The following is a 10,103-nucleotide window of genomic DNA, read 5'->3' as shown; positions in this document are numbered from 1 at the left end:
GAACAACCGTTCTAGATAGGGTATACTTATTCATAGTCTCTTTTATCACGAGTTGAAATGAACATAGCTACGATTTACCTTGAAGAAAAACTTGCAAGTGATGAAATTTCATAAACGAATCGACTAAATATTGAAATTTTTCATTTACATAACCTAGATTTTAGTTCATGTTATTCAGTTAGAGAAATATAATAGGAAATATAATTGATTAATTAATAGTAATGAATTAGTGGTTTCCTTATTGAGAATTCATGAGTTTTCTAATATAAATGTTAATCCTCCTTCAATTACTTCTCACTTTTCTTATAATTTTCAAACAATTTTGTGCATTACAACTAATACTTTAATTTGCATTTGTTAAAAGTAGCTTCCATCTAAGAATCCTTGTTTTAGTGAACTCAGGAATTAAATCTGTTTTGTTTATATAAAATCTAAATGGTTCATTCAGATCACATAATAAAACATTTATAAACTGAATGTATTGAATGCATATATGCTTGTTTCTATTGATTTTCATGAATGAAAAACTATGAAAAGCAAAGTAATTTTCTACTATAATCTCTTCTAAATACAATTTTTATATGATATTTTATTATGTGTGAGTTCACCAATCAAGGGTTATTTTTCTGTCCTAAATTTTGAGAGGAGTACCTAATGGAATATTTTCTTTTCAGGATAAAGTTGGTCCCTAGTTTGAGATAAACAAAAGACTGACGGCAGATATCATGTTGATGCCCATTCATTACAAGAAAACTCCTGTTTAACTGTGCAAGTGGAATTCGGGATCTATGACTCGAAAAAAAAAATCAGGCCTTGATTTAGGTGTGGGGAGAATGAATAATTATCAAATTTCTTGTGTAGATCTGTTCACAAGGAGGATCTAAGTACCTTGATATTACCCAATTAATCAGCTAAAGATAGCTGTTATAATTCAACTGCAAAATTTTAATTTGTTCCGTAACCGAAATACAAACCACGCTATTTACAAAGGGTTATTACTTTTAGCGTAGCTGAAATGGCGAGCCATTAGAATTTAACGAGGGTGTATTACCCCCGCGCTAGTTAGCGGGGGGGTAGGGGAGTGGTAGCTAGCTACCCCTCCTCCCCCTCACACACAGGTGAATACTCACTTTCACTTTTGGCTCGGACTGTGACAGACGTCTCTCTGTCTTGGTCCTCGCTTGGCAGCCATTGTCTGTTTTGTCTTTACTTATTCGCTTACTTTTCTTTTACTCAATATATATGTAAACATGTTTTCATGTTTGTATATATATTTGAGTATAGAAATAAGTAAGTTTCCTTTTCAGATGTGTGTGTGTAGTGTACGATATCTACGTGGAGGCCTCGGCAGTTAGGCCACCACGGCCTAATTTTATGGGTTGCGATCGAGTTTGACTTCGGTCTTTCTCTCTCTCTCTCTCTTGAGGTCGTTCACCCTTTTACTATGTTTTACTACGCCCTTGTAGCTTCCTTCCCGTGTGGGTGGGGTTGCTACGCCGTACATTTTGTCTCAATTAGTTTATGAATCTAATTGTAGTTGTTAATTTTTCAGCTTGTAGAACGATTCCTTTCGGGGTTTTCGTTTTTTTTTCTTTAGTGTTCATTCATTTTTAAATTACATAATTACATAGTTACATAATTATAATTGTTATAATTCTGTTTTGGTTACAGCTCTCCTTCCGCGAGTGTAAGTGGTTGTGAGGGCACGTGCCTGTTGTGTAATTCTTGTTCCTTTTCCTCGGGATTCCTCTTCGGAGCCTTCCCGGGGGAATGAATGTGTACTAATATTATTTGTTTTATTTTTTTACAGTTACCGATCTAGTTCGTTTCTGTAATATAGCAACGGTGTGAGCTGTCTGGTTGAATCCTGGGGATTCGGCTGTTGCTGCCTCCCCCCTTGTATTGTCGTCAGGGGCGTGTCTCCTTCTACTGGTAGTACTCCCGTGTCGACGGACAGCTCTCCAGTTCATTTTAGAACAGTCAGGAGGCTTGCCTCCTTGGGCGGATAACTTTCCTTCCGAGGGAAGTTTTTTCCTGTCCAGGCTTGAGCTTTTCCTCTTATGGGGGGTTCTTCTCTTGCCTTTTTTTTCGTGCGACTATGCTCTTGGTGCTGAGCGGTCGCACCTGCAGTTTCGCTCAAGGGGCTGGGCAACTGCAGGAGCTCCTCTTCGGAGGATTGCCCCTTTTAGGTCACTGGCTGACCAGTCTCTTCCACGAAGTGTTTCTCTTTCGTTCGCGAGAGAGTACACTCATAGAGACTCCTCTTCGGAGGTTTCTTCTGTTGCTGTTGCTGTTGGCCTCCCTCGCCGTAAGGCCCTCCGTCCGCCTCGTCGTAAGGGCCTCTCATCTCCCTATAAGGGTGCTTGAGGCGCCTTTTTGAATCTCCGTTTGCAGCCTACAACTTCTTTTTCTCGATCTTCCGTCTTGGTGCAGATGGACAGCAGTCTAATCTCGTCTTCCGACGGGCAACGGTCTTCCCGACGGACAACGGTCTTCCCGACGGACAGCGGTCTTCCGACGGACATCAGTCTCCCGGCGGACAACGATCCCTTCGGGGCAAAGGGTTGCCCCCACGGGGGTTCTTCCCTTGCGTGTCAGGGTTTCCCTGCGCGCCCTTCTGTTCGTCAGCGCTCTCCTGTTCGTCAGCGCTTTCAAGATGATCTTCCCTGCGGTTCCTGTTACGTGCCCTGTGCGCCCACGTTCGCCCTCGCGATCTAGAACTTCGGTTCAGGTCGGGGTCAAGGACTCTTCTTTACGCAGGCTTCCACGCGTAGCCTTCTGCTCGTCAGCGATCATCAGCTCGTCAGCGATCATCAGCTCGTCAGCGATCATCAGCTCGCCAGCGATCGTCAGCTCGTCAGCGATCATCAGCTCGCCAGCGATCTCCGGATCGCCCACGTGTGTTACAGCTGGCACGCCAACGTTCTCCAACACTTCTGAAGGAACATGGTTCGCCAGCTACTAGCTCAACTGCGGATGCTGATCGCCATCGCGCGACCCTCAACTGCAGATGCTGATCGCCATCGCGCGACCCTCAACTGCGGATGCTGATCGCCATCGCGCGACCCTCAACTGCGGATGCTGATCGCCATCGCGCGACCCTCAACTGCAGATGCTGATCGCCATCGCGCGACCCTCAACTGCGGATGCTGATCGCCATCGCGTGACCCTCAACTGCGGATGCTGATCGCCATCGCGCGACCCTCAACTGCGGATGCTGATCGCCATCGCGCGACCCTCAACTGCGCGCCATCGCACAACCCTGAACGATTGCCCGCTTACGCATGCTGCTCCTCATCGCACCACCCTGAACGATCGCCCTCCTGCAGATGCTGATCACCATCGCACCCTTTCACGCGATCATTCACCTGCGCATGCTGCTCGCCATCGCACAACCCTGAACGATTGCCCGCTTACGCATGCTGCTCCTCATCGCACAACCCTGAACGATCGCCCTCTTGCGGATGCTGATCACCATCGCACCCTTTCACGCGATCATTCACCTGCGCATGCTGCTTGCCATCGCACAACCCTGAACGATTGCCCGCTTACGCATGCTGCTCCTCATCGCACCACCCTGAACGATCGCCCTCCTGCAGATGCTGATCACCATCGCACCCTTTCACGCGATCATTCACCTACACATGCTGCTCGCCATCGCACAACCCTGCACGATTGCCCGCTTACGCATGCTGCTCCTCATCGCACAACCCTGAACGCTCGCCCTCTTGCGGATGCTGATCACCATCGCACCCTATCATGCGATCATTCACCTACACATGCTGCTCGCCATCGCTTACCGCCAGCGATCTTCTTCACCTACGCGGCAGCACGATCCCTCGCCGTCACGCCCATTCGCCCGCGCGATCGCGCGCCCGCGCGATCGCTCGCCCGCGCGATCGCTCGCCTGCGCGCCCGCGCGATCGCTCGCCTGCGCGCCCGCGCGATCGTTCGCCTGCGCGCCCGCGCGATCGCTCGCCTGCGCGCCCGCGCGACCGCTCGCCTGCGCGCCCGCGCGACCGCTCGCCTGCGCGCCCGCGCGACCACTCGCCTGTGCGCCCGCGCGACCATTCGCCTTTGCGCGACCGTTCGCCCTCGCGCGACCATAGTTCGCGGCGAATTCCACAGCCGGTGGTAGCAGCAGGGACGCCTGCTCCTAGGCGGCACTCGGGATCACCTCCATCCAAGCACAGGTTGGTAGTGCAGGACGAAGACAGGTCAGTACAGCATTCTTCCCACCTTCTTTTCAGGCAGGAACCGTCGTGTCCTCTCCAAAGGATCGCCCGATCCCTTTCACCTTAGCGAGGATTTCGGACTCTGTGTCCTTGGAGCAGCAGACATGGTTTGATCCGCTGGCACGGGCGTTAATGAGGGTTATGAAACCAGCACTCACCGGCCAGGGTAACAAACCAGCGGCTGTCTCTCCTACGCTGAAGAGAAAGAGAGGAGTGGACTTCGTGGTGACTTCCCCCAGGGCGAAGTTGGTTCCCAAGAGGTCGGTCTCGAGGGTCCCCACTCCTGCACGAGTACTCTCTCCTTCTCCCGCCCTGGAAGGATTTTTGGCGGGGGGGCTTTCCGTTGAAGATTTCTCCATCGGACAAGGGGTGACTGCTTACCTCTTCCTCTGGGAGCTTACCAGGTTCTTTCCCTCCTCGGTTACGGCCCGAGGTTTGGTTCAAGGAAGCTACAGGAAGATCAAGGGTACTTTCCTCCTCTCGAGCTCAGGCACCTTGGCCTTTCGTCGTTAAGTATCTACTTGCGGACAAGCTCGATGTTGTACCATCTGGACGCACTGACTGAAGGCTTCCTTCGGGTGTCTCATCTGTGGAGGTCAACGACCTCAGACACCCTTCCATCCTTGAGAAGAGTTTTGTCTTTGCCCAAGGACAGAGACTTAAACATCTGCTGTGCGGAGTAAATCGACTTCCGGTTTCACTCCTCCAAGGCGCTTTCTTCCAGACTCTGCAGGGCTCCAGCTCCCTTTTCTTTCAACCACGTCGGCCTAAGTTATCGGCTACGACAACTGGGACAAGGTGTCCAATTGCAGTTTCCTCCTGTCAGGAACAGATGGCACGGGAGACTTCCCCGGGGGAGGGCATAGTCCTAAAAGGAGTTCACGAACTCTAGGATTGCAGGTTTTTTCGCTGGGAGGATGCTTAAGGTTACTCATCCGAATGACAGCTTCCCGATGCCCATTCCCGCACAATCTCTGTGAGTAGCCAAGGATATCGCGCCTGCCGTCTCTGTCAGCGAATTCAGTGTCTCTGAACCTCTATGCCATAGCATCAGCAGAGTTGCCCGGTTGGGCAGAATGATCCATACCTTAGGCGAAGGTCTTCCTTAGGATCATCGACGGCTTCACCCCCGGCCCCCTCAGTCGATCCTTTCTTGTAAGGAAGGATCTGAGAGGGGATGTCCATAGTCGACCTCTCAGCCCTGATCAAGTTTGTCGAACAAACTTCGGCCAGCGTAGACCAGCAGAATCGATCAGACTGGTAACGAGGCGACAGGACTCCTTTAACCCTGGATCGGAAGGACGGGTACTTTCAGTTTCCATTCCATCCATCTTCCAGGGTGCTCGTCGAATTCAGCCTAAACTGCAAGTATTCCTGCTTATGATGCAGTGTGGCTATCCCGCCGTGGCATAGCAGGTGTGTTTCCCCAGAGAACTCTCCCTGCCTTCCTTTTGACCGCTCAGGTGCAGACTTTCGCCTCCTCTGCTGTTTGGAGGGCTGGTCAACTCCGGTAGGCTCGGGTTTCGACCTTCTTCAGCGCCGGGAAAAGCTTCCGAATGCTGACCATGAGTGTGGGCTCATGGTATTTTGCTTGGAGCCTTCTCTTCCTCTGCCTCAACATCTGGAGTATCTGGCCATGATATTGAGTCAACCGCCTTACCACGTTGGAAACCCCGCTTCTCGTCCGTCCAGCGAGGTTAAGCAACGTCGGTACTTGGATGGGTGACCACCTGGGGACGCCAGATTCTGTTACCACATCCTCCGAGCCTTCCTTTCGGTTGACTGTGGCAAGACTGAGGAGAGTCGCAGTACCTGTTCTCAGTCAAGCAGAGTTTTCAGCCCTACCTTGGAACGTTTCCTAGTTCTTCTTTCCTCATTGACCCGTTTATAGTCCGAACGGTCGCCTCAGGATAAGTTCCATGTGGGGCGATCCAAGTTCCGGTGGCTTCAGGCAATGTTTAACCGGACTCCCTGGCCCTATGGGACCAGCGGAACTATTAAACCTGCAATGGGTGTTGACCTATGGAGCCTCTTGATGGTAGTGGATATTCTCGTCCTTTCCCCACATTCTTGATGCGGTTCTCGGACTCGTCAAAGGAAAGGGGGGGGGGGCATGTTCCGGTCCAGGCCTATGGTCAAGACCTGAAGGATACCTCTCCATCATTCAGGCAGGCTTAAGGGCCTTAGTCTGGCCCCTCTTCAGATCCTACCGCTCCTGCCAAGTCGCCCCGTTGCGTGTCGACTTCATGCTAACCAGCAGGGGACGCATTTTCACACCTTCACATCTTGCAGTAGAGATACCGGGATGATTGAGATTCTCTCAATTCCACCATCGGCTCTCTCATTCCAGGCAGGGGAATGTTTCTCTCAGACTATCCGAGCAGAGCCTCATAGAGAGAGTGTACCTAAGGGTCTTTGACCTTGGGTAACCAGCAAGTGCTGGTCTGGGGGACCTGATCGCGACAGCTTGGAACCTCAAGCTTCCGCTAGTTTTCCCCCCAGTCTCAGACCCCGAGACTCTGGCAAGATGCATTCCGGTGATGGTGGGACAACTTCGACGCCTGCGTCTTCCCTCCTTTTTGTCTGCGGACAATGGGTCTCAACAAAACCAGGTTGTCTGTCAACCTTTCAATGGGAGAGCTCCACTGGGACTATGCGCAGAACGGTTTCTGGACCCTCTGCTTCCCCTGACGGAACTCCCGGGAGAGCTTCTCCCACGGCGCAGACTACTCAAGCAACCACACTGCGACATCTCTCCCGAACCGGGGCGTCGCTTCGGCTTCATGCCTGGAGACACTACGCTTCCTCCTCTAGAAGAGACAACCCGCTACAGTCGCGGTACGGAGGTCGCGTCATCTGCGATAGTCATCCACAGGGGTCTCCCAGGCAAAGTGAAGAGTCTAAGGTGGTTGGTGCCGTGGGAGATATACCTCTTCCCGTGAGGCCTCTTCTCCAGCAATAACGGTCTTATTGCCTTTCGGCGGGAGGAAACTCCTTTCCGCTCTTGGCAATGAAGCCTGTCGCTCAGCCTTTCCCTGACCTTCAGGCTTAAAGGAATAACTTTTTCCTGCCCGCTGGATCTATCCTCGCTCATGCGAAGCTACGATCGTCCCTGCCCTAGTCGGAGGAAGACCTCCGACTTGGAGCATGGCTCGGACTTTTAGTCCTTTAAGAGATCTTCTCAAGACCCTTTTACGACAGGCCTCGGATTGTATTCCGCCTTGGGTCTTCTGCTCACTCTGGCCACGGCCAGTGTGTAAGCAATCTTCTTGGTCTCTTACTACTCCCCCCCTTTCTAAGGAAGAGGAGAAGGCAACATTCAGGCTCGCTCCTGAGTTGTTGGCTAGACTCAGAATCTGAGGGTCCCGACCCTTCGGTCCGATTCATTCAAGATTTTGAGTCTCCATTCTGTGTCTGATGTCCCAAGACCTTCTCTTTCTTGCCAGTACAGGAATCGAGAGGTTAGCGCTGGGAACAGCTGCAGTTTGGCCTCAGTTGCAGCCGATTTGGGAACACAAGGAGGACATGGGGGGAGAGTCACCAGTATACCTCTTCAGCCCGGACTCAAGGACATTCATCTCGACCTGTCTTCAGACCCTCCCCCGTCACGTCGCCCTACAGCACGATGTTGGATACATCGCAACGTCCCTCGCCTTCGAGTAATACTACTCTGTGACGCAGGTGCTACAAGCTGGAGTCTGGAAGCGTCTGATGACCTTCGCAGCCCGCTTCCTGCAGGGCGTGACCCACAGGAGTCTCGATACGTTTTCTATCGCTCTGTGGTGGCTACACAACAGCTGGTCTAACCTCAGGCTCCTTTTTGGACAGGTAGCAGAAGGTTGAGGGCATTGTTATCAGGTTTTAGTCTGCATGAACGAAAGAAGTATGTCTGGCCCTTACTTCTTTCTTCATCATCCCCTCTACGGGGAAGCAGCATCCTGGTCTCTGCATAGCTGACCTCGAACCTCTGCAGGTAAACCATGCTTCCTTGTGTTCCGAGTATTGAGTCAATACTGTCGCGTCCCCCATACCCTGACGAGGTGGTATTGGGAACGTCCTAACCCAGAGTTCCTTCTGGAACTCCAGGTCAACTGCCTAGGACGGGTCACACTTCTTCCTTCACACACAAGCTTACGTAGGCCACATGGTTCCTTGCGGTGCAAGGAACTTGTGAGGTGCAGGGACTCCTTTTCTCGAGTGCGACTCACTCGGATTCTGAGTCCCCGGGTAAAGCCAAAGCCAGTATGGCTGGGGACTTTCCACCCTTCCTAAGGGATAAGTCACCCTTTGTAAATAGCGTGGTTTGTATTTCGGTTACGGAACAAATGACAAATTCGAAGATAATTTGTATTTTTCCTAACCATACAAACCTTAGCTATTTACACATATTTGCCCGCCAGCCCTGTCCCCCAAGACAAGTCCTACCTCTAAGTGAAAGTGAGTATTCACCTGTGTGTGAGGGGGAGGAGGGGTAGCTAGCTACCACTCCCCTACCCCCCCGCTAACTAGCGCGGGGGTAATACACCCTCGTTAAATTCTAATGGCTCGCCATTTCAGCTACGCTAAAAGTAATAACCCTTTGTAAATAGCTAAGGTTTGTATGGTTAGGAAAAATACAAATTATCTTCGAATTTGTCATTTTCTATAAATCCTAAAATCTGTTGCAGTCTGTGCCATACAATTTTCTTTTAATGTTGTATTCATTAAGTCTTAACGATCGTTAACACTACTGTTGGTTTTCTATTTGAAAATTTCAACAAAGTACAAGGCGTAAAATTAAGTTATACGTAGAATTGAGTTCCACTTTATTCCCAACTTGAAATTTCACTAATTCTTTTGCTATCTTGTGTCATACTAAATTCCCTAGAAGCCTTCATATTAAATCTCAATCTCACTTATGTATTCTCATCAATGGAAAATTTTATTTGTGATATTTTTTCTCGCATTTATACGGGTATGAGAATATTAGCAATAGCTTGTTTCATCAGGAGAAGGTTATATAATTTTCTGTTGTGTGCCACTTGATTCTAAATTAATTTGACCACAATGCTTGTATGTTTGCCATTCTTCTAAGCACACGTGGGGTATTGTTTTTATGCTACCTGAATTTGTAATACTGGTAATTAATGGCTATAATTTATAAAGAGCATTTGAAGTGATAAAATGCATTATTATCACAGCATTATAAATCAGAAAACATATTAGCTAAAACTTTTGTCACCAATATTAAATTTCTAGTTTTTTCACAAACAAGCATTGTGGTAACCTTAGGTAAATTTTCTATTTATTTCATGTAAATGTAAAACAACATTCAATCCAATATCCCTACACCATTTCTTCCTTCCATATTCTTCAATATATTTCTATGCTACCATGCTCTTGGTAGCACCTATGGACATTGGATTAAGGCTGATAGATTGGAAAGCTACTTGATAATTCAGGGTTTTTAACCCTGTGTTTTCCTGGTCCTGTCATACTTGGAAACCTTGTAGACTACAGGACCAATAAAATCTGTTTGTTGATTCCGATACATTCATAGGAGAACCACCCAGCGTAATCTGAGTTAATTGGCAAATCTACATTATCGAAGCACTTAGAGAAAAAGAAAGTCTTCAGCTTCCTTTTGAAAGACTTCATATCTTTAGTCTTTTCTAATGTCTAGTGGGAGCTTGTGACTAAAGTTTTAGCTTATGGTATCAGAAGGCTTTTTTTCTATCCATACTTCTCATTAGGCCTTCCTATTCTATAGATACTTGAAGGTCATTAAGCTTTGCCTTTAATTAGAACTCATAACATGCACCTTAATGGAATGAAACCTATGAGGATTGTTATCCTTTTTTTCGGAGTTCTCTGCTTCGATGCTGCATT

This window comes from Palaemon carinicauda, chromosome 3 (genome assembly GCF_036898095.1).
Source record: "Palaemon carinicauda isolate YSFRI2023 chromosome 3, ASM3689809v2, whole genome shotgun sequence".
NCBI classification, from domain to species: Eukaryota; Metazoa; Arthropoda; class Malacostraca; order Decapoda; family Palaemonidae; genus Palaemon; species Palaemon carinicauda.
The sequence above is the reverse complement of the archived record's forward strand: the minus strand, read 5'-3'. Positions refer to the sequence as shown.